This window comes from Coregonus clupeaformis, chromosome 8, assembly GCF_020615455.1.
Source record: "Coregonus clupeaformis isolate EN_2021a chromosome 8, ASM2061545v1, whole genome shotgun sequence".
Classification (NCBI taxonomy): domain Eukaryota; kingdom Metazoa; phylum Chordata; class Actinopteri; order Salmoniformes; family Salmonidae; genus Coregonus; species Coregonus clupeaformis.
Genome location: NC_059199.1, coordinates 66,515,174 through 66,539,516, shown reverse-complemented (window position 1 = coordinate 66,539,516; position 24,343 = coordinate 66,515,174). Strand labels below are relative to the sequence as shown.

At 42.3% G+C, this 24,343-nt stretch overlaps 1 pseudogene; it reads left to right on the top strand.

Moving 5' to 3' along the window:
* The first annotated feature begins 4,370 nt into the window (after positions 1–4,370).
* On the top strand, positions 4,371–23,081 carry LOC123491544 (annotated as a pseudogene).
* The last annotated feature ends 1,262 nt before the right edge of the window (positions 23,082–24,343 follow it).

Here is a 24,343-nt window from a genome sequence, read left to right as displayed (position 1 = left end):
AAACCTGAAGACTTACAGAAAACGTCTGACCTCTGTCATTGCTAACAAAGGGTTTATACCAAAGTACTGAGTAACTTTGTTTGCGTCAAATACTTATTTCCACCATAATTTGCAAATAAATTCATAAAATCCTACAATTGATTTTTCTGGATTTTTTTTGTCTCATTTTGTCTGTCATAGTTGACGTATACCTATGATGAAAATTACAGGCCTCTCATCTTTTTAAGTGGGAGAACTTGCACAATTGGTGGCTGACTAAATACTTTTTTTCCCCCACTGTACATAATATTGGCACTTATCTGTCTCCATAAATTAATAATAGTGTGACATATTGCAGAATGAAACATATATGCTGTGTTGTTGCTTGAGGTCCCCCTGTATTTAGCTCTGATGATGCAGTTTTGTTCCCTAGTGTAACAACTTTGATCAGAGAACAGTCAATGTGAAAACTATTCAGTTTAGGTCTATGACTATGTATGATGACTATGAATCTATTTGGAAATCATATTTTTTCTTTCAAATGTTCAGAGACCAACCATTAGTTTAAGTTATTATTTTGGACCAGAGATAGGATATGCTGTGGTAAAATGGAATTAATGCATGTATAAAATGCATAGCTCATAAAACGGACAGAGACATTTCTACTTTAGTCGCAAACATTAGGAAGGAGGAAAGTTTAACAGTTTTGATGGGTCCTCGAAAACACTTTACAAGTTGCTCTTATGCCATGTAAAATCTTAGGTAGTTACACAGCAGCTGTACATGGTGACAGCAGAAATCTAAAAAATAATATAATTGTTTTGAAAGGGAACTTGCCAAATTATGTTTCAAATGATTAAATAGTTTAGTTACTGTGTAGTTCCATACCATCACATCAAGATATTTCAATTCCACAGTGGTGTAAAGTACTTAAGGAAAAGTACTTTAAAGTACTACTTAAGTAGTTTTTTTGGGTATCTGTACTTTACTATTTCTATTTTTGATTACTTTTACTTTTATTTCACTACATTCCTAAAGAAAATGATGTACTTTTTACTTCATACATTTTCCCCTGACACCCAAAAGTACTCGTTACATTTTGAATGCTTAGCAGGACAGAAATGGACCAATTCACACGCATCCCTGGTCATCTCTACTGCCTCTGATCTGGCGACTCACCTAAACACAAATGCTTTGTTTCTGAATGATGTCTGAGTGTTGAGTGTGCCCTGGCTATCCGTACATTTAAAAAACACAAACAATTGTGCCATCTGGTTTGCTTAATATACGGAATTTGAAATTATTTATTATTTTACTTTTGATACATAAGTACATTTTTTTTGTTTTACCTTTATTTAACTAGTCAAGTCAGTTAAGAACAAATTCTGATTTACAATGACGGCCTACACCGGCCAAACCCGGACGACGCTGGGCCAATTGTTCGCCGCCCTATGGGACTCTCAATCACGGCCGGTTGTGATACAGCCTGGAATCGAACCAGGGGTCTGTAGTGACGCCTCAAGCACTGAGATACAGTGCCTTAGACGGCTGCGCCACTCGGGAGCAATTACATTTACTTTTGATACTTAAGTATATTTAAAACCAAATACTTTTAGACTTTTACACAAGTAGTATGTTACTGGGTGTCTTTCACTTTTACTTGAGTCATTTCCTATTAAGGTATCTTTACTTTTACTCAAGGATGACAATTGGGTACTTTTTCCACCAATACAATTCCATGTAGGCCTAACTATCTGTGGAACTCAGGTGTAACAGGTGTCTTTTGCTATACGTTTTGTCTGCTAAAATACGTTTATATAAAGTGAAATGTTTATTTTCTGTCGCAAAGTGGCTACAACAACTCTATAACAGACCTATTACAATAAATACCACAACTCAAACACATCTTAATTGAACTTGCGCTTGCCTAAAACTAGATGGCGCAAATGGTCCAGTAAACGACCAAACAAACTGCATACCCAAACAGCGTCAGTGAAAAACAGTGAGGACTTGTTAACCCACATCTTGGTCGCAGAAGATATTTCATGGTAGGCTATGCATGCCTAAATCAGCTAGACCTGTGATGTAACAGATTGCTTCATTTGATTACAGTAATATTGAAAACAGATTACTATCAGTGTCATGAGATATACAAATTACACATTTTCTATCACATTATTAAGAATGGACTCATGTAAAAGGGGACAATACCAGTTCCTGTTAAATTGTATTTCCGTGTTACTTTCAGCTGTGAAAGGCTTTTCCATAAGTTACGTTTGCGTTTTCTGTGAAATGTACGATAATTTTGGCCTATGTGTAAAAACATTTGCATGGTTTTCAAAAGACAATCTGGTCACTCAATAGAACATGTTAGTTTGTTCAGCAAACATTTGATGAGCTATTCAGAGAGAGGGAGCTTTTTAAACAAACTGTCAAATGTCGGCTACTGTAAAGGATGTTAACTTACACTGTATCTACAGCTGTGTGTTTTCTTGACCACAATACAAATATGGTTCTTCCAAATGAGCCAATTCACGTTTTGGTTAGCCTAGACATTAATAACCATGTGGATTGTGGATTGGTCTGAGTAAAGTTCAAAACATGTTAGGAGTGTTAATAAAGTCTGTAAAAGTAGCCCATAGACACAAATATTCGTTCATTCACGTTACAAATTGATTAATTAATTTTCATTCCAAATAATACTAATTATTGATTTGACGATTTCAAAACCTGTATGTCATTATAAGGACCTCATTGGATAGCTTCTTCATACAACCAATTACAGAATAAATCAAAAGTTTGGTTTCAAAGCGATTTTTCCTGCCTGCACGTCCTGCAACTATGCTTCGTTTAAACAAATGTATGTTCGAATCTGAAAGCAGCTTTAATAGCCTACCACCGAGGTTTACACTATTTGAAATGTCAACAATTATTGAGGTTAAATTATTTAGATAATTCCTTAACCTCAATCCAATGAAAACAACGTCACATATTCCAAGTATTTAAGAGGTTGGTAAGATTGAATCTACTCATAGGAGAGAGAGAGAGAGATAAGGCCACATTTATTTCTACGGACAAGGTAGCACTCTCTCTGGGTAAAGCTAACGTATTTTGAAGGCAACCACGACCAGCCTCCCAGTTTGAAGCTTGGCAAGGCTATGCGTCTTTGGATAACACTTTGGACAAACTCTAAACGACTTTCATGCCATATTTAAACCACTGCTCCTCCAATCTTCATTTAAAGTTGACCTGATAACATTAATACTTTGTTGGATACGGACTCAAAAGTTAAAGGGTTTACACACTAAACAACAACGTAATTACAGTGATTAAAGAAATTCGTAATTGTATGCATGGTTGGTGAGGGAGCTTTAATCCCCAATAGCTAGTAAACTGAACTTGATAGGCTATAGTTCAGTAGCTCAGAACTGAACTTGATAGGCTATAGTTCAGTGACTTTCTTTTACACATACAAGTACAGTTAGTCATCTATTTGCAAGCTCTCATTACACAATGCTGTCGCCCAATGCACCAAACCATCCATTTTTGTATTAGAGAACAGAGGCCTGTGGCTTGACGTCCGCTTAATTGCGCCCATTCTCTTCCCACTTCTACTGTCATATTGGACAAAAGGTCTGTCAATCAATTCTGCGAAGGAGTGTCAAATTCTTACACTCAACCTCCAATAAAATACATGTTTTAGAGTGCTATTATAAAACCTGAAAAAAAAAGTTAATTGCTTATTTGTTAGACTACTTTTATTTTGAGGAAAAATGGACAGCTGTTTCTATTCATGGTTAGTTATTTGCTTATTTATAGCCAATCTTTTGTTAATATTTATATGTATTCTTTAAATAAACTTAAGGCATGCTCGTCATTGCCACAACAAATCTTACAGCTGAGCACCAGATAATGCAACCCTATATGCGATTGAATATGCTCTTTTTACAGTTCTCAAACGCCCCCACCGGGTTCTCCACTTGATGTGGCCCATGCCAATACGTGACCAGTTATGGCCACCACTACTTCCGGGTTTGCACAAATTGGTCAAAGCTACCCTCTCTGCGTTATGCGCCTTGCAACAACACACACACACACGCGCGCGCATTTGGAGACCCAAGCACGGCATTCACACTGCACATCGGGATCCACCAAAACGCGGACAGACGACGGCTCCTTTAAGAAAACTAAGTCAGAAAATATCACCCCTCCTTCTTCAGATCTCCACTTGGATGGTATTGCATCAAAGAAACCCTTCACTGGAGTTGCAAGTGATCGAGGCGACGATAGGGACTGTTTTTGAACATCTCTACATGAATATCTGAAGCATTCCAAGTGAGGGAAGAGCGCGACGAGTCATCATTAATTAAGCAACTTGACAACCTCGATATGATTGACAGCTTGCTTGTTGAGCGAGACTAGAGTCTCACTGTTTTTTTTTTCTGTAAGGGGCATTTTACACCAGTCGCAAGCGTGAAGTCGTAGCCTAGTGTCGCTTGTTTATGAACGGTCTCCAGGAGAAAGCGAAGGAGCTCTATACTGGATTGTGGTGTTTTTGTCAATTGCTGGATTTATGCTGACGATCTGGCAACCATCCTCTCTGGAGAGACGAGCACAGTATTCTTAATCTTGCATTTGGAGTTAGGTGTTTATTTTCCCTCAGCCCTGGCCTCGTAGAAGACGTTTAGAGTCCGATTGGAATCGGCTAGAGTGACAGGCCGATGGCGCAACGGGTGCGTATTGACAGAACTTTTAGCAATGGCAATAAAGCTACAATTGAGACGTGGCTGATTACTGTGCGCAATTTTCCATTTGTATGGCACAACAAGCAGGCAGCTATGCAATAAGAGGGTGTTTCAGCCCTTTGGTAGAGCTATAAGTTGTTATATATACCCCTGCTACATGCTAGCCTACTATTCAGCATTTGAACGTGTGTGAGTACAATAAACACTTGCATTTTCATATTGTCTAAATAACTATAGACTGCAGACTGCAAACTTCATCACATAATTCATTTTACCCAACTATTATGACATGTGTTTTGATATTCTGCATTTCGTAAACGCCGCGTCCATCTTTGGGGGTCCAGTGTTTAATGTAGGCTATAACCAAGTTGTTACACATCAACTTAAAAGATTTACATAAAAAACATGATGTAAGTTTGGTAACAATAACATGGACGACATTTCACAAATGTTTTGTGTGTATGCAATATCAGTCTTTACATATATGAAAATTATGTAGAGAATGTTCGCTTTGGGTTTAGTTTGTTGATATCTGTCCTTTTCAACATTTCATAATATTTTACATTCTTATTTGATATATGACATACAAATAAATCAATTCAACATTTCGTGTAAAAAATATGTGATTACTTAAAAACGTTCTCAACATATACTGAAATAGTTTAGATAGGCCATGTAGCCATGCATGAACAATTAGCCTATCTAAATGCATCTGTCATTTTTTAAAAGTTTCTTTAAGCTATTAGTTTTGTCAAGATAAACAAAAACAATATTTTCTTTCTTTGAAATATCATCAAGAATACAGACTGAAAAGTGTAGACATTTGTGATATTGTTTTGTCTAAGCTAGACCCTGTTGTTCTAATCGGCTGAAAGAATTAAGCCTACCAAAAACGTTTGAAAGTTTTAGACACATAAAAGTTAACTGCCTTTTCACAACGTTTTAAAATGTTAATGATCCAACGAATCCACAAACAATGAACATTTGCCATTGATATTCAATTAGATGATCAACATAGGCTTTTATTGCCACTAATATTATTCCCACCACTAAACATACCATAGGCTACTATTAACACCATATACCTAACACATTAGCACTTCTTTTTATATACTAATTTAGTAGGCCTAGATGTATTTGATATTATTAGTATAGACTGCCAACAACATCATTCTAGCTATTTTACTATTGTTATTAATACATTTTTCTTGTTATTAGTCTTTATAATTCGTTTTTATTGTCAGTATCATTACATTATTACTTTTAGTATAGCTATTATCAACACAGGCCTTCATTCAAAATTAGGAGAGGTAGCACAACAGTGTCATTGGTTATTATTTTAGAACATTCTCTATATTTCACTTTTGACAGTATGAAGACCTTCCCCACTATGGAATGGACGGAGTAGGGCTGCCCTCGACTATGTACGGGGACCCTCATGCAGCGCGCTCCATGCAGGCGGTTCACCTGAACCACGGGCCCCAGTTCCACTCGCACCAGTACCCGCACTCAACACACGCCAGTGCCATACCGCCCAGTATGGGCTCCCGTCAACGACGCTATAAAAAGAGACAAAGATGCCATTTATGGGTACGTTTATTTTACTACCAACGTAAAGTGTATAGCCATTGGGGATATTAACCACCACAAATGTGAGCGATGAAAGTTTAAGAGAGAGGGAGGCTTTGGGAAATTCTCGCTAATTAGAACCTCTTCTGTGTTCGGTCATTACGCATGGTGCTATATAGGCTTGTTTAAACATTGTATATCTGTTTTGAAATGTTAAATTATGACATTGTCCCCTGAGATTTCGAAAAGATGCATAGGCTACGTTTGCATTTGGCTTTCCAGTCTAAATATGATGTTATTTTACATTGACAAAATTCATGATTTGGATGTAGCCTATTGTTTAACAGGAGCCAGTGGTTGAGTTAGATAACCTAACTCCCAAAATGTTTGCAAATCCAACTCTCAGAATTAAACAATTGTACATCAAACACATTCTCAAACTGCCCTGCCTACTTCACAATAATGTATAGGCAGCGTTGTTTATATTTGTGTACCATACTATAAGCCTATTTTCAGGGCAAATTTAATAGTCTTATACTCTATTGTAAAGCTCATAATGTAATCCCACTGAAGAATATGGTGTTATTTCGTTGTCCTAAAATGTTGAATCGTGTTCTGAATAAGGCACTCGAGGGCTGAGGTTGCCATACGACCAGTTATGCCTATATGACCAACTATTTTCATGCAGTAGGACTAGGCCTACTTTTATATCATTATTGTGCTGTTACATTTCTGAATGTTTTATTAGTGCAGTATTTATTCAACTTGCAACTGAAAACAGAAGGCAATGTGATTGAAAGTCGATGTAACCTACTTTCTTAGTTTGGATGCTATACCGACTCGCAAACTTTCCAAGGCGGCGTATAGTGTTAATGTCCTCTCTCTTCCTTTTAGGCACCCCTTTTCCCACTTCTAGCACTGATTTTTGAAAAATGTGAATTAGCAACTTGCACACCAAGAGAAACTGGGGTCGCTGGAGGCGACGTGTGTTCCTCCGAGTCTTTCAATGAGGATATAGCAGTATTTTCAAAACAGGTTAGACATATCTGTTTACTTGTTTTGGTGAAGTTCAAATTCGTTCAAATTCTAATATTTTAGGGTAAATAACTGTTGTGCATATTTACATGTTGTGTAATTCTGAATTGTGAAAACGTTGTAAGCAAAGCAGTCCCATGCATGTGAACACCATGGTTAGCAATGATGTACGACGCTCAGTAAACAGTGAACTTGTAACACTTTTGTTTCAGATTCGATCAGAGAAGCCTATATTTTCATCAAATCCGGAAATTGATAATTTGGTAAGAACTCACTTGCTTTAGGTTATTCACAAGAACAGTATCGAACAGTTGGCCTATGAATACATGCATTCATTGTCTACAGTAGCCGACACTTTAGTGTGAATTTGACTTTATCACAGTCCTTGTTATTAATGATGTCATAACAGATACACGTTTGTGTAATCGTTTTCTGTCAAAACGATTTTCTTGTCATAAAGTTTGTTTGCTTTCATGCTAATTATTTTCATAATGTTGATCCTGATCTATTTTGCCTACACGTTATTAATGGACGTGCGGTGCAAACACACGCACACGCCACACACACACACACACACACACACACACACACACACACACACAATATTAATAATAATGTAATGCTCGAAAATGTGAATAAAAATGTTTTAATGCAAACCTTTTCCTCCTAGATGATACAAGCAATTCAAGTATTACGGTTTCATCTGCTCGAGCTGGAGAAGGTAGATTTACTCATAACCATCTCATGCACTGTGTGACTGATAGGCCTGGTGCTGTAAAAATCTGATATTTTATCGCAATCGATTGCGATGATGAATAGCATTATGCTATAACTTCGTAGTAGAGGTGTAATAGTGGTGGTAGTATATTTGGTTGCCCAAATAACATTTTTATGCTATGGAGTTGATAGTGTTGCCATTGATGGATGCGCTTGCAAAATATTAGGCGAGGGCGTTTATATAATAGTCGCCATATTGCTCATGTTAGGCCTATATTGCAACTTTCATTAGTGAGGAGATCACGTTGCTAAAGTATCCTACAGTTCTCGCTCAATTATATAAAAAAGTAAGAAAAAAAAGTAATCATTCGTTTTTCTACAATTCATGTCAAATGTATGTAATGTAGTTCTGCTATTTTTGAAGCCAATTTGCTTGAATCGTAACTTAGGCCTGTCACAAGGGCAAGGGATAGGCAATTCTTTATAATATCACTAATTACCACCATCTACATTTAATTTTTTAGGGCTTTCCCATAGGGTATAGTGTTCACTCCGTTTTGATACATGTTTGCAGGTACACGAGCTATGCGATAATTTCTGTCATCGATACATCAGCTGCTTGAAAGGAAAAATGCCCATTGATTTGGTCATAGACGACAGGGACGGTGGAAATAAATCTGACAGTGAAGATTTTACAAGATCGTCTGGGCCTCTTGATCAGGTAAGCTCTTGCCTATCACATGCGTATTAATACAAATGTCGCTAATAAGTGCATTTCAATTGTAGGCCTATACAGAGAACACGTCGCACGCGTTTTATGCTGTCTAGATAGTTTTATCAAAATAGATAGGCCTATGGAAAAATATAATTTAGGAAATTGTTGTCCTCCTCTTAGTGATATAGATTGATAAGTGACCTTAAAATAAATCAAATATCAAATGTAGGCCTACCATTTGACAAAATGACAATGAGAACAAAGTGTATATTCCATTTAATTTCCAAGCATAATAAATGGCTTTTTTCTGACATGACCATTAACATGTTTTGGAAAAAACTAGTTTGAAGCAAGGATCCCGGTAAACAATTGCTTGGCTTTTATTATATTACTTCATGATTAAATGCTTCGAGGGACTATGGGAAACATTTTAATTGTTATTATGCAATTTTATGGTGTTTTATGTGTCAATTATGTTCATTGTGCTGCATGTGCTCGAAAAAGATACCGTTGACCAAAAAAGGGGCAAGAGGTGAAGAGTCAAGTCTTCTCCTTTTTCGTGTGAATGCAATCAAGCCAGTTTTGAAGTCATGTTGCACCACCCTTTGAGCAAGGCTTTAGGAATATGGAATCCCTTCCTCCAAGTGCCATGTCAGCCACACAGCGACTTGTTAACCATTTAACCCTTTATTTACCAAAGCAACGAGCATCAATTCAGGCAGCTTAGTGGAGTGTCAAATGGCGCACAACTCATATGTCTCGGTGTTTCGTTTCAAACACCCTCCTAGCCTATGTCAGCCTGTTGTTGAGATGTTCTGAGTGTCCCATTCACTTTACTTCAGGGTTCCAAGCTCTGTATTATAAAATAGTCCTCTATCCAAGCTTTATTCTCGTGTGAATCAATCTACTATATATCACAAATTAATATATAGCCCATTCAGTCCTCTCACTTTCATCCAGTAGTACTTTGATCACATCTGCTGATTTGCACTTTGATAGCCTTCGTTGATTGTGCTGTCACCTGCCAGAGTATTTGTATTATTATCGATCAATCATCATGATCAATGAAAAGCGCGGGTCCCCTGGGTCTTATAAGCACTGTTTATTTATACTATTGATTAAACAAGTTGTGTGGCTCAGTTGGTAAGAGCGTGGCGCTAGCAACACCTGTCGTAGGCTCGATTCCCACTGGGGTTGCATATACTCAAATGTAAGTCGCTTTGGATAAAAGGGTCTGCTAAATGGTATACATTATGAAGTAGCACATTAAAGTGTAGCCCCTTGATGTGGAGGTCAACCCAATAACCTGTCCCACCAGCCTTCACTCTCCCACCCATATGTCCATGCATGGTACAGCACCCGCCCGACATACACCCTACCTTGCAGGCACTTTGTCCCCACACCTCTAGCCCAATAGTGTAACATTTTCACACTTAATTCCACACTTAATTTCTCTTCTCAAGTGGGGCTGTATAGGGAGTACCTAACACTGGTTATGGGTGAATAGTGGGAGGTGGTGACGGTGTTGTGTGTGTGTGTGTGTGTGTGTGTATGTGTACATGTTCGAGTGCATGTGTGTGTGTGTGTCTCGGTACTTGAAACCCTCCGTCTCTCGGGAGTGGTTCCATTCTGATTGAACAAATCTCTTCAGTCCTATACTCACTCCCCCTCTTCCATCCCCCTTGCTAGTTTCGTTGGGAACTCCTCTTGTTGGAGTTGGCCATCGCAGCTTTAACCATTTGTGTTCTGAGCATATGTTCTAGATTACCACAGCCTGACGGCATTCTCTTGGTATGCAGCGTAATACATTATATATATTTTTCCTTTTTTTCCTTCCCAAAGAGGACTTATTATTAGTCATTTGCTGGTCAAAAACGATTAGGAATAAATGGGTATGCATTCTGACCTGGAGTTAGCAATGAGTTAGCCACGATGCACCGCCAACTGAGGGGAGTAGCTAGTCAGTGTGGACAGGGCTGTTTGGCTGTGTGTTTGGAATGACTACAGGCTATTTCTCCTTTTCCCCACATGATATGTACTGCGTATGATATGGATATGATATGTAAGGAAACTAAGAATGTGGCTTTCGTCCCGACATACCTTTGGGTCTCCATCCATAACTCTTTTAATCAGTCGGCCGTGGATTATTCTCTATGACTAACTTCACTTAAAGCCCTTGGTTTCTATATGACGCATAGACCATTGACACGTTCTCTGTGGTAAATTGTAGCTTCTTGGCTGACTGTCGGTGTCATGTCATCCAATCAGATCTCGTGGAGCAGAGACCACGATGACACAGCGTCAGTTCGCTCGGCGGGGACGCCCGGGCCCTCCAGTGGGGGACACACGTCACACAGTGGGGACAACAACAGTGAAGAAGGTAAGGATTCACTGATAGGTAAGATAACTGGATAGGTGTCCATCATTATTGCTTTTGTCTTTCAAGTATACTTTCATATCAGTAGGAGGAACGAGGAAGCTATTTTTGAGTTTTGGGACAGATCAGATTCACTTACAGGTAAAAAATACTAGAAAGGTGTCCACCATTATCGCGTTCGCCTATCAGGTACTTTCAGATTAGTGGGACAGTGTTGGCACTGATTCGATGTCAAGCCAATGAGTGAGTGTCACGTGTTGGCGAGTTTGGATTGGATGTGATGTTGAATAGAAAGAGAGACAGCAGAGAGAAAGAGAGAGTGAATGATGAGGGTTGACAGAAAAATGTGAATGCGGAGCTCAGACCGGGACTGGATCTGGAAGAAAGGGCGCATTATGTTCTAGTCGACTGAGCGACGATTTATATACCAGCCTCTGCGCCTCTTTTATTTGGACATGGGGAAAGTGTAATAACAGAGAGCAGTACACACACACACACACACACACACACACATCCCCCCACACACATTCAGTGCTAGGCTAGCTCCTAATGGTTGAGGTAGAGAAGAAAACTAAAAGGGACTCTCTCTCCTCTGCTATTGGCCGTCTTTATGAGCAGGGATCTGGGTTCGTGGACTCCCGCCACACTGTCAAAATAGTTTCAATCAGATGTGTATCACCTATTACCAGGGCCATTTGCAAAGTGCCGTTTGTGTGCCAAGTGCAACAAGTGCTCAGGGGTTTTGTTATCTCCCGCATACATTTGCAGTTTAGCACCGCCACGGGTGGACTGCTTTGGGGATATCTGTGTGTTTTAACTCCCAAACACAAATACAGTCACACTGCCAGAACACTAGGCCCAGAACACAAACACCCCTAATGCCCTTTTTATTCCCCATTTGGATGGTTGGGGAATTGTGGCTCCTTCAAGGGAAGTATTTGACAGAAACATATTGGTTGAGCTTCTGTTGGATAGGGGATTCTTGGTTGATCCATATTGGGGGATGTAGTCCAGTGATACCTTTACACTGGTTCCTTGCATCTCCTAGATAGGCCAGAGAAGCTACCATTGGATAGTCATGGTTTTCAGACTTTTCAGGAAAAACCTGATGCATACTTGAGGAGAGATTTGTTATCTCCCACTTTAACTGTAGAGAGGGGAGGTGTAAGTGCCGGGAAAAAGAGGGAGGAAGAAAGAAACCAGAGGGAAAGCTGGTAAATAATGTCCCAAAGAAGGCAAACAGTTTCAATGACTTAGTTCATCGCTATGGTGATGACTGCAGTTTGGTCAGACATTTAACTTCTGTTCATTTGAACTTGCTGGTAGCCAATAGAGAATGTCCATCCAAGACAAGTAGTCAATTCATCTCAATCTTTCCTTTGTGTATTGTCTGTGTTTTGTTGTCCATGGTTGCTTGAAGTTATCACAGACCTGAGCAAAGGGCCATTCTTCACAGACCCATGGATTGGCCGGCAATGGTCACATGGCTGCCTCGCTCCTATAGGGAAGTGTGTCTTGCAAGAAATGACCAATGGTGGAAGCGTGGTGCAAAATAAAAGGTCCTCTCTCCTCCCAGGCCCCTTTCACCAGACCATGGCCAATAACATTTTCTGCAAACACTTCTGAAAAGTTCAGCAATTGAGCAGGCCAGCAGCTGCTGCGAGCGCCGAGCTTTGACAGCGTGACTTATAATGTTTGCGTGAAAAGTGCAAGTTTTTGTGCCTCTTAATCTTGATGCTGGAAGAGAAAGGAGCAAGCAGCGATATTGAACGGTAGAAGAGAAAAAGGGTGAGAATGGAATGAGGGCAACGGGAATAAAATAAAGAGGAGGGAGAGAGAGTGAAAGAGGGTGAGCAATGAACCCTTTGGTTTGGTGTGGGCACGGTCAAGGCTGCATAACTACAGCTGAGCTGACTTCATGTTCAGAGTTTTTTTCGGGGCACCAAATTCCTTTGTATGGCCTCACTCCTTCACTGGAAGCCAGACAGGAAAGCCGAGAGTAGCAGCAACTTCCCATGCCACTACCACTTTCTCCGGACCTCCCCAAGTCACTGCATCGCTTTGCTCCTTCCTTCGTCTTTTCACACAAGCCCCCTTCACAGTCACACATAGCTGGATGTAGAGGACGAGGAGTTGACATGTGCAGCTCTAGTCACTGTAGGGCATTTCACAAGAGACCTATCCTCCCCCTGTCTCCACCCAGTACACAGGTTGTCGCTGTGAAGCTCGGAGCTGTCACAAACCATTAGCAGGTTGGGCCCAAAGTCACCCCGGCGGTGGAGTATCTCTCCTCGTGGCGTTGGACTAGAGAACACTGTCGCAACGCGGTGCAGTGCTAATGATGCCGAGAGCTTGTTTATGGACTTTTATGATTATTTCCACCTTCTCAGACTCTTGTCGGTCCCCGTAGAATCTCACCTCTGTTTTGGCAGCAGAGGTAATGGCAGGAGAAGCCTAAGCGAAGTCAACCGCCAAGCTAGTGAAATCACCACTGGTATTATACTAATGTGGTCGGTAGCTGCCATATGCCTGCTCTGCTCGGCTTTAACTGACTGTCTCTAACCTTGCCCGTTGCTGTTAAAAGGGGGGGGAAATAAATGAAAATGAACCTCATTACAGGGCAGAAGAGGTGCAATAAAAGGACTGGCTCAGACGTTTCTCTGGCACTTGACGAAAATACTGCGTACGGCATGATTGGTAATTGCATTTTGTGGAGGAGAGGTTAGCAGTTAGTGAGGGCTTTGCTAAAGATGAAGTTGACGTAATGTTGGATCGAAGGAAGTCTTGTCCCAGATCTGTTGTGCTGTCTTGCCAACTCCTATGATAGAGTTGGCAAGACAGTGCAGAGAGATCTAGGGCCAGGCTACCTTCAATCCAGCATTTCTTCCAGTTCATCTTTAGCAAAGCCCCCGCTGTGCCCCAGACAATGACCATAGGAGTTGGCAAGGCAGCACAAACAGATCGGAGACCAGGCTAGATCGAAGGAGCATTCACATCCAATGAGACATCTTGGATTACGAACCCAGGGCCAGCAGTGTAGCTCTCCCGGCCAGATGGGAGCTGAGTAAACATAGAAGACAAACTTTAGCGGAAAAAACAGCGAGAGGAACAAACTGGATATTAAATCATTGGCTGGTTTTGGACTACATCTGCATGCCAAATGGCACCCTATTCCTTACATAGTGCAGCACTAGGGACCCTGGTCAAAAGTAGTGCACTATGTAGAGAATAGGATGCCATTTGGGATGCACACTAGGTCTGTGATATCTTGGAGATGTACTGTATGGATTTTGGGGGTGGATAGATGGTGCTCTGGGTAGGTCATATCAAATCCACAGTACAGTGAGTCAGAGAGTCTTTACAAAATAAAATAAAATGTTCTGGGGAGGGTTGGTGCATCGCGTGTACAGTAGATGGGAGTGTTTTGAATGGAACATTGAAGACTCAACCTATTCGTTCAAACGCTCTCTTCTGATAAATATGTGAAGGTTTCTTGGATGACGATGTTAATGAGTCAATCGTCAGAAATGTAGAGAGAAATATATTTTTCACCAGATCCATCCATATTTCAGCGTTTATAGCTTTCTCCTCGCATTCTGAAAGACTGTAGCAGTAACTCTAATGCGGCATCCTACAGTTTGATCAATATATTCAGAGCAGTGATAAAACTGTGTAAAAAGGGTAGAATTCCTGAAGAAAAAATGATCCGTTGCTGTCTTTTGCCCAGGATGCTGTAGCAGAATTCTCTCCTTTTGGTTGAAAACATTTCTGTTTTAATGCACCAACAAAACACATTCAGCTAAACAAGGCCAGGAAAGCACGATCGCTGGCTAATCATGTACAATTTTAAAATATTCCTTCCACAACCCAGAGGAGCTATGTTGAAAGGTTAGAATTCCTGAAGCAAAATGAGCAGTTGTTGACTGTTGTCCAAGGGAAGATAGCAGGTTACCATGTTGTAGCAGAATGGTCCGTCGTTATCCCTCCATAACCCGGCGAAATTGTGTCAAGAAATTACGTTTCTGAAGTTAAACGAGCAGTTGCTGTCTGTTTGTCCAAGAGGAGATAGTCGGTTGCCAGGTTGGAGCCGAAATGTCCCAAACCGCCCCCCCTTAGCTCCCCATGGAACCAGCCACCCACACTAACTGTTGCCTTTGTTTGGACAGGTGACTGCATGGACAACGGGGTGGCCTCTCCCAGCACTGGGGACGACGACGACCCTGACAAGGAAAAGAGGGATCGTCACAACAAGAAGCGAGGGATCTTCCCTAAAGTGGCCACCAATATCATGAGGGCGTGGCTCTTCCAGCACTTGACGGTGAGTAGAGTGGTGGATCACCATTACACTTCTTAGAAGCCAAGCAGTGAGACCTCGATACCGGCGGCCATTTTGAGCTCCATGTTATGCCCTTAAGCTTCAGTTACGCCCCAGGTATGTCATGTCACCTCAAGACTCTTTATGGGTGTTTAGGGTTGTTGTGACAAGTCTGAAATGTAGCGATGAGGGAGGGGACTTTTCCACTGCTGCCTAGCAGGTTTAGGGAGGATTTGGCTGTTGAAATGACTTTTGAAATGACCACCCGAAGTTGCCAAAGTGAACCATGCATGCGGGTGTTTACGTGTGTGTTTGTTTGACTAGGCATGTCAAAGCTATAGTGAGAATTATTTTGTAGATAACTTCTCCCTAACTCTCCTGTCAGTAGCTACGAGTGAAGTGAGTTGTGAGAAAAGACTTTGGTTAACATTTACACCATCCAATAGAGCTAGAAACGAAGTAGCAGTAAAAAGGGGAGGCCATATTCTCTGTGTCCATAGTCTCACTGGATACAGACTGTTAAAGGGAGACATATCTGACAGACACGGACATATCTGATTTACAGCTTTGGCCAAAGCTAGCAAGCTAGTCAATTGGCCAGCAGGCCTCTGAGAGAGACACACTGAGAGGATTTTGCTATGCAGGCATTTTCCCCCCTTTTCCTGTCTGGGCTCCAACAAGGAGAGGCTAAGATCAGGATGTCTCGATGGGGGTCAAGGTGGCTGCCAGGACCTACCACTAACCTGGGGGTAGATGCAGCCGCAGCAGATGGGATGTGGGAGTGAGGGAGGAGAGATAACCCAGGTAGAGAGAGAGAGTGGGAGGAAGAGAGGGAGAGAGAGTTGACCATAGATATTCCCAGGTTGAGAGTAAAATGTTGGTGTGTGTGTGTTGTTGTTAAGTGTTACCTTTAGAACTTATGAGCACAGTATCTTCCATTTCCACCGTATCGATTCTCAAGGACTAAGTAAATGTTTATGCATGTGGTCTAGCAAGCTGGCTGCGTGTGTGTGTGTGTGTGACCACGAATCCTGGTGAGAAATAGGCGGCACTGTTGCCCCTCCAACAGGGAACCACAGGTCTTTTCTTTCTCTCTTCACCCACTCACACAAATGGTATTTTCCTTTTTAATAGATCAAGAAATGAGTGGTAAACGAAAGCCATTGCCCAGAAAAGCCCAAAGGAGACCCTGACTGCATCCCAAATGGAACCCCATTCCCTATACAGTGCACTACCTATAACCAGGGCCCATAGGGCTCTGATCAAAAGTAGTGCACTATGTAGGGAATAGGGTACCATTTAGGAAACAGCCCCTCTGCTTGTTTTCTGCACACGGGGCTCCCCAATGAAAAGGTCATTATGTGATAGGGTAATGGGACGAAACCCAGGCGTTCAGATTGTTGCCATGCCCACTGCATTGTGGGAGGTTCCACTGGGATTGGTGGGTCATTACCACGGTGAGGGGGTAGGAGGCGGGGTGAGGAGCGACGGAGGGGGAAGGGGTTAGCAAGCTCCCGCCCTCATTTTTTATTTATTAATTATTATTATTTATTTATTTCTCCCTCTTAGTTGTGCACATAATATTAAAGCCTGCGAGTGAGAGGGGAGCCACAGCTTGTAAAAGAGAAACCACAACAGAACGTGCTGTTTTCTTCACATGTTTCCGCTTCTCTTTTTACAAAGTGTTTCATGTAAAAAAACAAAAATCAACTGGAAGCCATAATCCCTGTTAATGCAATTAGAGGCTAATTTGCCACCCTCTTGCTCACAGATGTGCTGTAATAATAATGTGTGCTCCAACCCTGCAAGCACATTCTACCCAAACCTGAGCAGAAACGGGTGGGAAAGAAGTTGTGCTAGGTCACTAAGTGTACTGTAACTTTGTTTATTGAAGTTGGGTTTGAATAAATTACAAGTTACCTGTAATTAAAAAACACCCACATCTGTGAGTTACGGAATGCTTTGGTTACACAGAGGTGAAGAGAACTTCTGAACTGGCAAACTGCTCAGTTAGACAAGTAGGGTGGAGATGGCCTAATTCCCGAACCTTAGAGTGCCCATAACCCAGAGTACCTTAGAGTGCACATAACCCATGCAATGTAGAAACATTTATATCCTGCTTTCCTGTCCTCTGGAAAAAGGAATGCCTTCCTAAGCAGAAAAAAGAGGAGTCTGGCTAGCGTTTCACAGGAAGCCTCTGGAATGACCTCATCCCCTCTCGCCCCAGGATCATCAAAGGTCAAAGTTCGACAGGTCATTTGAACCCATTCGTCATTGGTTGTTTATTGCCAGAGCCCCCTTGGATGTTGACGCGCCAGTCACCCATGGCAAACTGTGGTGTGCCACACAGCAGCCTGTACCCTGGCAAGAATCCCTGTCCCATGCCAACGGCCGCCAGCCAACCCCATCCCCCTCCCTGTTCCCCCTCCCCCATCTACCCAGAGGCACATTTATAATGCGGTCTTGCCCTGATGTCATTAGATCTGGGACATGAAATGATACAAATAAAAAATGTACTATGGCCTGACTGGTCTCTCCTGACCCCCCCCAAAATTCCCGGACTTCTCAAGCTTGTCCCCATACACACTGTGTATTTACTGTCCTCCCCCCGACCCCTAGCCCCACTCATGTACGTGTGACGAATCCATCCAAAAATATTCATATTTGTAAATTAAATTTAGTCCCGGGACCTACGGTTCCTGATTATTCCTTAATTCTATCCAAGCAAGCACTCAGAATCTTTGGCGCCACCCAATTAAAGAATAAAGAACATTACACATGGTGTATAATCGTGTCTCGGCCTCTTGGACTAAAAATATGACCCTCCCTTTTTAGCTGAATGCGCCCCTTTGTTGGGGCAGCAATATCTGAAGTTCTTCTTACCACTGTTTTTAAACTTTTCTTTTAGTTCCTCTTTGTTCTCGATGCCCATTTGAGTTATTTGAGTTCCAGGGAAACATTTGGAAGTAATGAGAAGACGAGTATTGGAGTCAGTGGCAATCCAATTACGTACATAGTGCACTACTAGCCCATAGGGCTTTGGTCAAAAGTAGTGCACTATGTAGGGAATAGGGTGCCATTTGAGACTGATACAAAGAAGGGAGGGGCAGAAAGAAGGGGCAGCCAAACAGGGTCTTTTTAGGAGACCTGTGGGGCATCTGTTCATTTATCCAATGCTGGCGCCCCATTGTGTCAGGGGACGGTCTTCGCTCTTTCTCTGGGTCCCTCACCCTGCAGTGAAAACATCATCCATTACCTTTTTGACAGGCCCCCAGGGTACCCCAGGGGCTTGGGACTCAGCGCCCAGCGGGGGTCACCTTTATTGACCTCCCCAGAAATCCAGCATGTGGTCACATACATCACTGGCTCGGGCCTTTTTCTCTGACAAGGTAAATGGGCAGTGTTTAGATCCGAAAAGATAATGAAGTGAGGAGAAGAGGGCCGATGGACGGAGGAGATTGGCAGATGGCAGTACACAGTGAATGGGGGAAAGTGGACACAGGTTCAAGTTTTAGCCAAGTTTGATTGGGGGTGCGCTGGGAGATGAGGTCAGCAGTTATACCTGACTTGTTGGTGCTGTATGGTGTTGCTCTGCAATTCATCTTTGGGAGCAGCGATACTTTGAGCTGGAATTTTTTTGTTTCTTATTTTGTCTTGATTGCTTTTCCCTATAGCAGCTGGACACACGTAGGATGTGTGTGGCCTGTTGCATTTTTTTTGGAGTGTCCCTCTCCTTACCCTTGCCAAAAGGCCACAAACGGCTAAGAAATCTGAGTTTGTTGAGAGCACTGGATATTGAAGGCTTTGTGAAGTTTAGCATTTAGCCTTACTCTAGTTCAATTGCATCCCATCTAAAGCTAGGGATCTCTCCAGGGATGTAGTGTTAAATAAAGGTGGGTGAACTCTGCAGATCGTGATGACAAAAATAAAGTTTAAAAAAGCTCCTTAAATTTGGTTCAGATACAGTACATTTACCCTCCACTACGTCGCCGGTCCTCTCACCTCTTGCCTGTCCTCCTCAGCTGTATCAGGTTGTGGGCACGGCGGACCGACCGCCCTCGGAGTGGCTCTTCACTCCAAATGAGGAGTAATTACAACCTCCTAACAGGTTTACTGGTCCAGTAAACAACATAATCACCCTCCCAAAACTTCTCCTGATTTGGCCCGGGCTGATCACTCAGTCGTGAACTCAAAGAGCTCACAGCTCAAACCCCCATTTGCTCACAGCAACCCTTCCCTCCAACCAGCAGGTGTGGAACAGAGTGGCAAGCCCCCCTGCCTCCCCTCTTACCCCATAGCCGTGAAATGCCACGTATTCTGTTACTGCCGTTTACTAATGAGATTGGTCAGTAGTAGGTACTCCCACTCATTAGAGGCCCTTGTTTGGGGGGGGGGGTTTGGTTGACGCGCTCCATCGCTGGGGCTATCAGCAGAGGAATGTAGCCTGGGGCTTTGGGCCCTGTTTAAGGCCTTCATTGGCCTGCCTGCCTGGCTGGATGGCTGGCTGCTAGGTGGGAGGCTGGTGGTAGACTGGTTCAGCTGGCCTGTCACCACCTAGGCTGCCTCACAACCCACAGCCCAGCGGCAGCCACTTAGTGGTCGACACCAGGCCAGGCAGGGCCCACTATGTGAGTTGTAGTGTAGTGTGTTGTAGGAGGGTGGAAGAGTGTATGGTGTGTGTGTGTGTGTGTGTGTGTAGAGTATGTCCATGTGTGTATGTGTGAGTGCGTACGTGCATCCGTGCATACTCACACATGTGCATGTGTGTTTACCCCCCTCCAACCAACACCCCTCCAACACTCACTCTCTCGCTAGTTTGAGAGAAAAGCCCCCTTTCCATTTGATGTGTTCAGACCTGCCTGCTAGGATCGGCCTGGTTGACGACGCTTCCCTCTGTTGCTGTTAATGTGGTGCTGAAAGAGATGGCGACGGGGTGTTCCCCTCGGAGTGGTCAGGCCGGCTGGAAGTGGAGAGGGAGAGGGAGGGAAACTGTTGACTGTTGATAGTCTCAGTATCCGATGCTAACAGTTGAAAACAAGTGACATTAATTTTCAGGTAGAGTCAATTGTGTTAAAAAGTCAAACAAGTTATATTCATTTTCAGGTAGAAGTTAGTTGTTTGGAAGAGTTTGGTTAGTTGTTTGGAAGCTAAGCCAATTACATTTTCAGGTTAGTTGTTTGGAAGCTAAGCCAAGTTACATTTCGGTTGAAGCTCATAAATGTTCAGGTTAGTTGTTTGGAATCTAAGCCAAGTTACATACATTTTCAGGTTAGTTGTTTGACAGCTAAGCCTTAGCGCAGCTCTGTTGCCACCAGGTATTTGTGTTGATCTGCACTACTTTGTTGCTGTTGGTGTCCTCTGTCTCCTTGGAGATTTGGCGTCAGTTAGCCATTCACCTGGAGGGCATGGTTTCATTCTGTCCCAGCATGCTAGAGCGCAGTCCTTGCTTGAGCATGGAGTGGCTGCTAGCTGGCGGCAGATCTGTGTTGCCACTCATGTCAGAGTGCTCTGAGTATAATTTTCCTATAGGCACAGATCTAGGATCAGCTTTAAATGCTATAATCCTAACGTTAACCTTTATAGTGAAAAATCACAAACTGACCTTGGATCAGCGTTGAGAGGCAAATGTATCTTTCTCGTGTCAGAGCCAAGGGTCATGTCCAGTAGGGGAGAAAACTTTTGAAACAGATCAAAAAGGGAGGTACTGAACTGAACTTGTCCAATAGGAACACATATTTAAAGGTTTTGGTTGCAAAGCGTTTCGTGTACCCTACTGAACAGGACGAAGGCCTCAGTGCTGATTACAGGGTTGGAGATGGCCCGGCATTAACTCTGGGGCGGTTAGCTCTGGATCGGTTAGAGCCGCAAGTCCTTGCTAACAGGATTATAATTCATAATGAGCGGGTGGGTCGGGATTAGGTCCCAGAGTGGAATCTCTGAAATTAGGCCTGAGGTTACCAGCCTTTCCTATGTGTGTGTGTGTGTGTGTGTGTGTGTGTGTGTGTGTGTGTGTGTGTGTGTGTGTGTGCGCGCGTGAGTGTGTGTGCACGTTTGTGCATGTGTGTGTGCATGTGTGTGACTGTGCTGTCACTTTTGTGTTCTGGGAAAATGTTATGGTATCTTAACTTGTTTTCCCTTATGAATGTCATTGTAGAGATTGGTTCAAGGCTAGTTAAATTCGCTGGTATGTTGGTTGTTTGATGGTCTGTCATGATGGTGTCAGCATTTTGACTTTGATGTAAATAGTTCTGTTATGATTCCTACAAGGGGTCATAAAAATTCTAGTTCGCTCCAGGACAATGTGAAGATCAAAGAGTTTGTGTCCCTGGGTTTTTTCAAACTTTCTCATAAATGTTTTGCTGCTATTTATCCTTCTCTTAGTTGATAGAATTATCCACGTTATTCAGGAACAAAGGGCACTGGGAGGAACATGGAACGTAGCCGGCAGACAGCGAGGACAATTTGATGAGGCGACACTGAGATAATAACTTTCTGTGGCGAATTAGACTCAGTTTAGGCCAATTACCTACAATCAAATCACATGGGAAACAAGAGGGCGAGGCAGCCATTACCAATTGATTCAGCGGTGGGAAAAAAACTCAATAACATCAAAGACCCTCTCCCTGTCGCCACAGAAACCGGATGTGGTAGATAAATATTCTCCAGGTGAAAGCGTGTCATTTCTAGCTTTGTGCCTGTGTGGAATTGGCCTGCGGGTGTTTGGCGTCTCAGATGGTTTGAACTGGTCACAGTGGAGGTCTGATTTCTAATGTTAAATAGCATTAGATGTTATGAAGCGTTGGGACAGTAGAGTACCTCTCTGAATCCAAAGTTTGACCTCCTTTCCTATATCCTAGCTCCCTTATTCTCACTGACTTGAGAGGTCTGGGGATGGTTGAAAGCCATAAGCTTGGTTTAGTTACTGACATAGTGCTCGCCTATCCATTTCTTTTAGATTAGGGAGTAGGAGGAAGGTAAATAGAAACGGGAGCGCTGTTAAATGCATTGGGATTCTTCCCGTGTGACTTACACTCCCATCTCTACACACACACGCGCACTCACGCACACACGCCTGTATCTATATCCCACCACTGCAAAGAGAACCAGCTCAACCTACTCGAGGTCATATCAGGAGCTTTTGTGTGTGTATGTGCAAAGCACCAGTAGCACCCCTAATTAATGTAGCTGTTTCTCCACTCGGCTAAACGCTTTAATTGGCTCACACACACACTCACATTCACACTCATATATACACACACACACACACACCATTAATTATGCTCCATTTCATATTGCCCTAATGAGTCTTTGGAGCCACACCTCCGTTTGTGTTTGTTCACGCTAATTAGCCGGCGCTGCTTTTAAGCTAGCACAGCCACAACAACACAAACAACACAAAAGCCGTTTTCTGTTTTTGTTTTCTTTCAGTTACTATTTCCTTTATATTCACTGTGTTCTTTCTTTCTCCTTTTCTCGTTGAAACAGCATCCTTACCCCTTCGGAAGAGCAGAAGAAACAACTGGCCCAGGACACAGGGTTAACGATCCTACAAGTCAACAATTGGTGAGTTGTATTGGGGTTGTTTGGTGTCTACATGTGTTTACATGGAAGTAATACTTGAATGCATTCAGTTGTACAACTGACTAGGTATACCCCGTTCCCTTATTTCCCTTATGATACTTAAGCTGCGTCCCAAATGGCACCCTATTCCCCATAGGGCTCTGGTCAAAAGTAGTGCACTATATAGGGAATAGGGTGCCATTTGGGGTGCAGCCTTAGTTAGTTTACCCCGCCCCAGGCAACCTAGGTCTAATGATTTGAATGATTAATTCCTCTGGGAACACCCAACTGAAAATATCACCCCTTACAGTCGGTTGGCTTCAGTTAATTGGAATGAGAGGAAACCTGTAGAATAATTCCAGTGGTGCGGGGTGCATTTACTACATTATTTACTACTCTGAATGAAACTAGGACATTTCACTGTACTTTGATCTATTTTATGAATAAATATTAACAGTTATTAACGAAGAATGAGGTAATAGCCTGCAAGGTGTTTTATTCTGGCTGGTTATGGAGGCAAAACATAGACAAGAATGATGATTCAATCACTCTATGAGAAATCTCAATCTTCACATGTACAGATGTACAGACATCCTAGCCAACTGAACCCTAGCCTAGGCAAATATATGCAGCAATATACATTAGCAAATACAGAATACAGAAAATGCAATCAATGGTTTATGGTATAACTCTACACCATTCCAACTACTGTTTAGCCTTTGCTATATGCATGCACTATGCACAGTATTTCCCTATATGCATCTGTCAAAGGAATACTCAAAGAACAATGCCTCTGTCAATCCTATAGCTATTGTATTCAGTAATAATTTGCCTATGAACCGGAGTTATACTGTTAGCACTGTGGCGGTTTGCCCGAGTTGGAAGTCCACTGTGTGCAGCTCACCCTGCACTATCAGCTCAAACATAAATATCACTGTCATGTCTACCTCTGATAAGCCTCCCAGTAAAGCAATAAAAACAATCACGAATCCCAGAAAAGTGCTAAAAATAGCCCACTTTAACATATGTAGCCTACTCCAACGGCATTCATCACTGTTGCAGTTGTTAATGTATATTATTACTTTTTTTATTACAATATGTATTGTTTTTATTCCAGTCAATGGTCATGCTGCTCCCCCTATGGTCATTCCACCCCACCTCACCCCTCAACAGCCTTTACTCTGCCTCCACCCCAATGGACATGTATTTATTCATCACTGCTACAGTTGTTATTATGTATATAGGGCTATTTCTATTTCTATTGTTGTTTTTTTATTACAATTTTCATTATTTTATTTCACTTAGTCCTGCATGTTGGAGCTCGAAAGCCT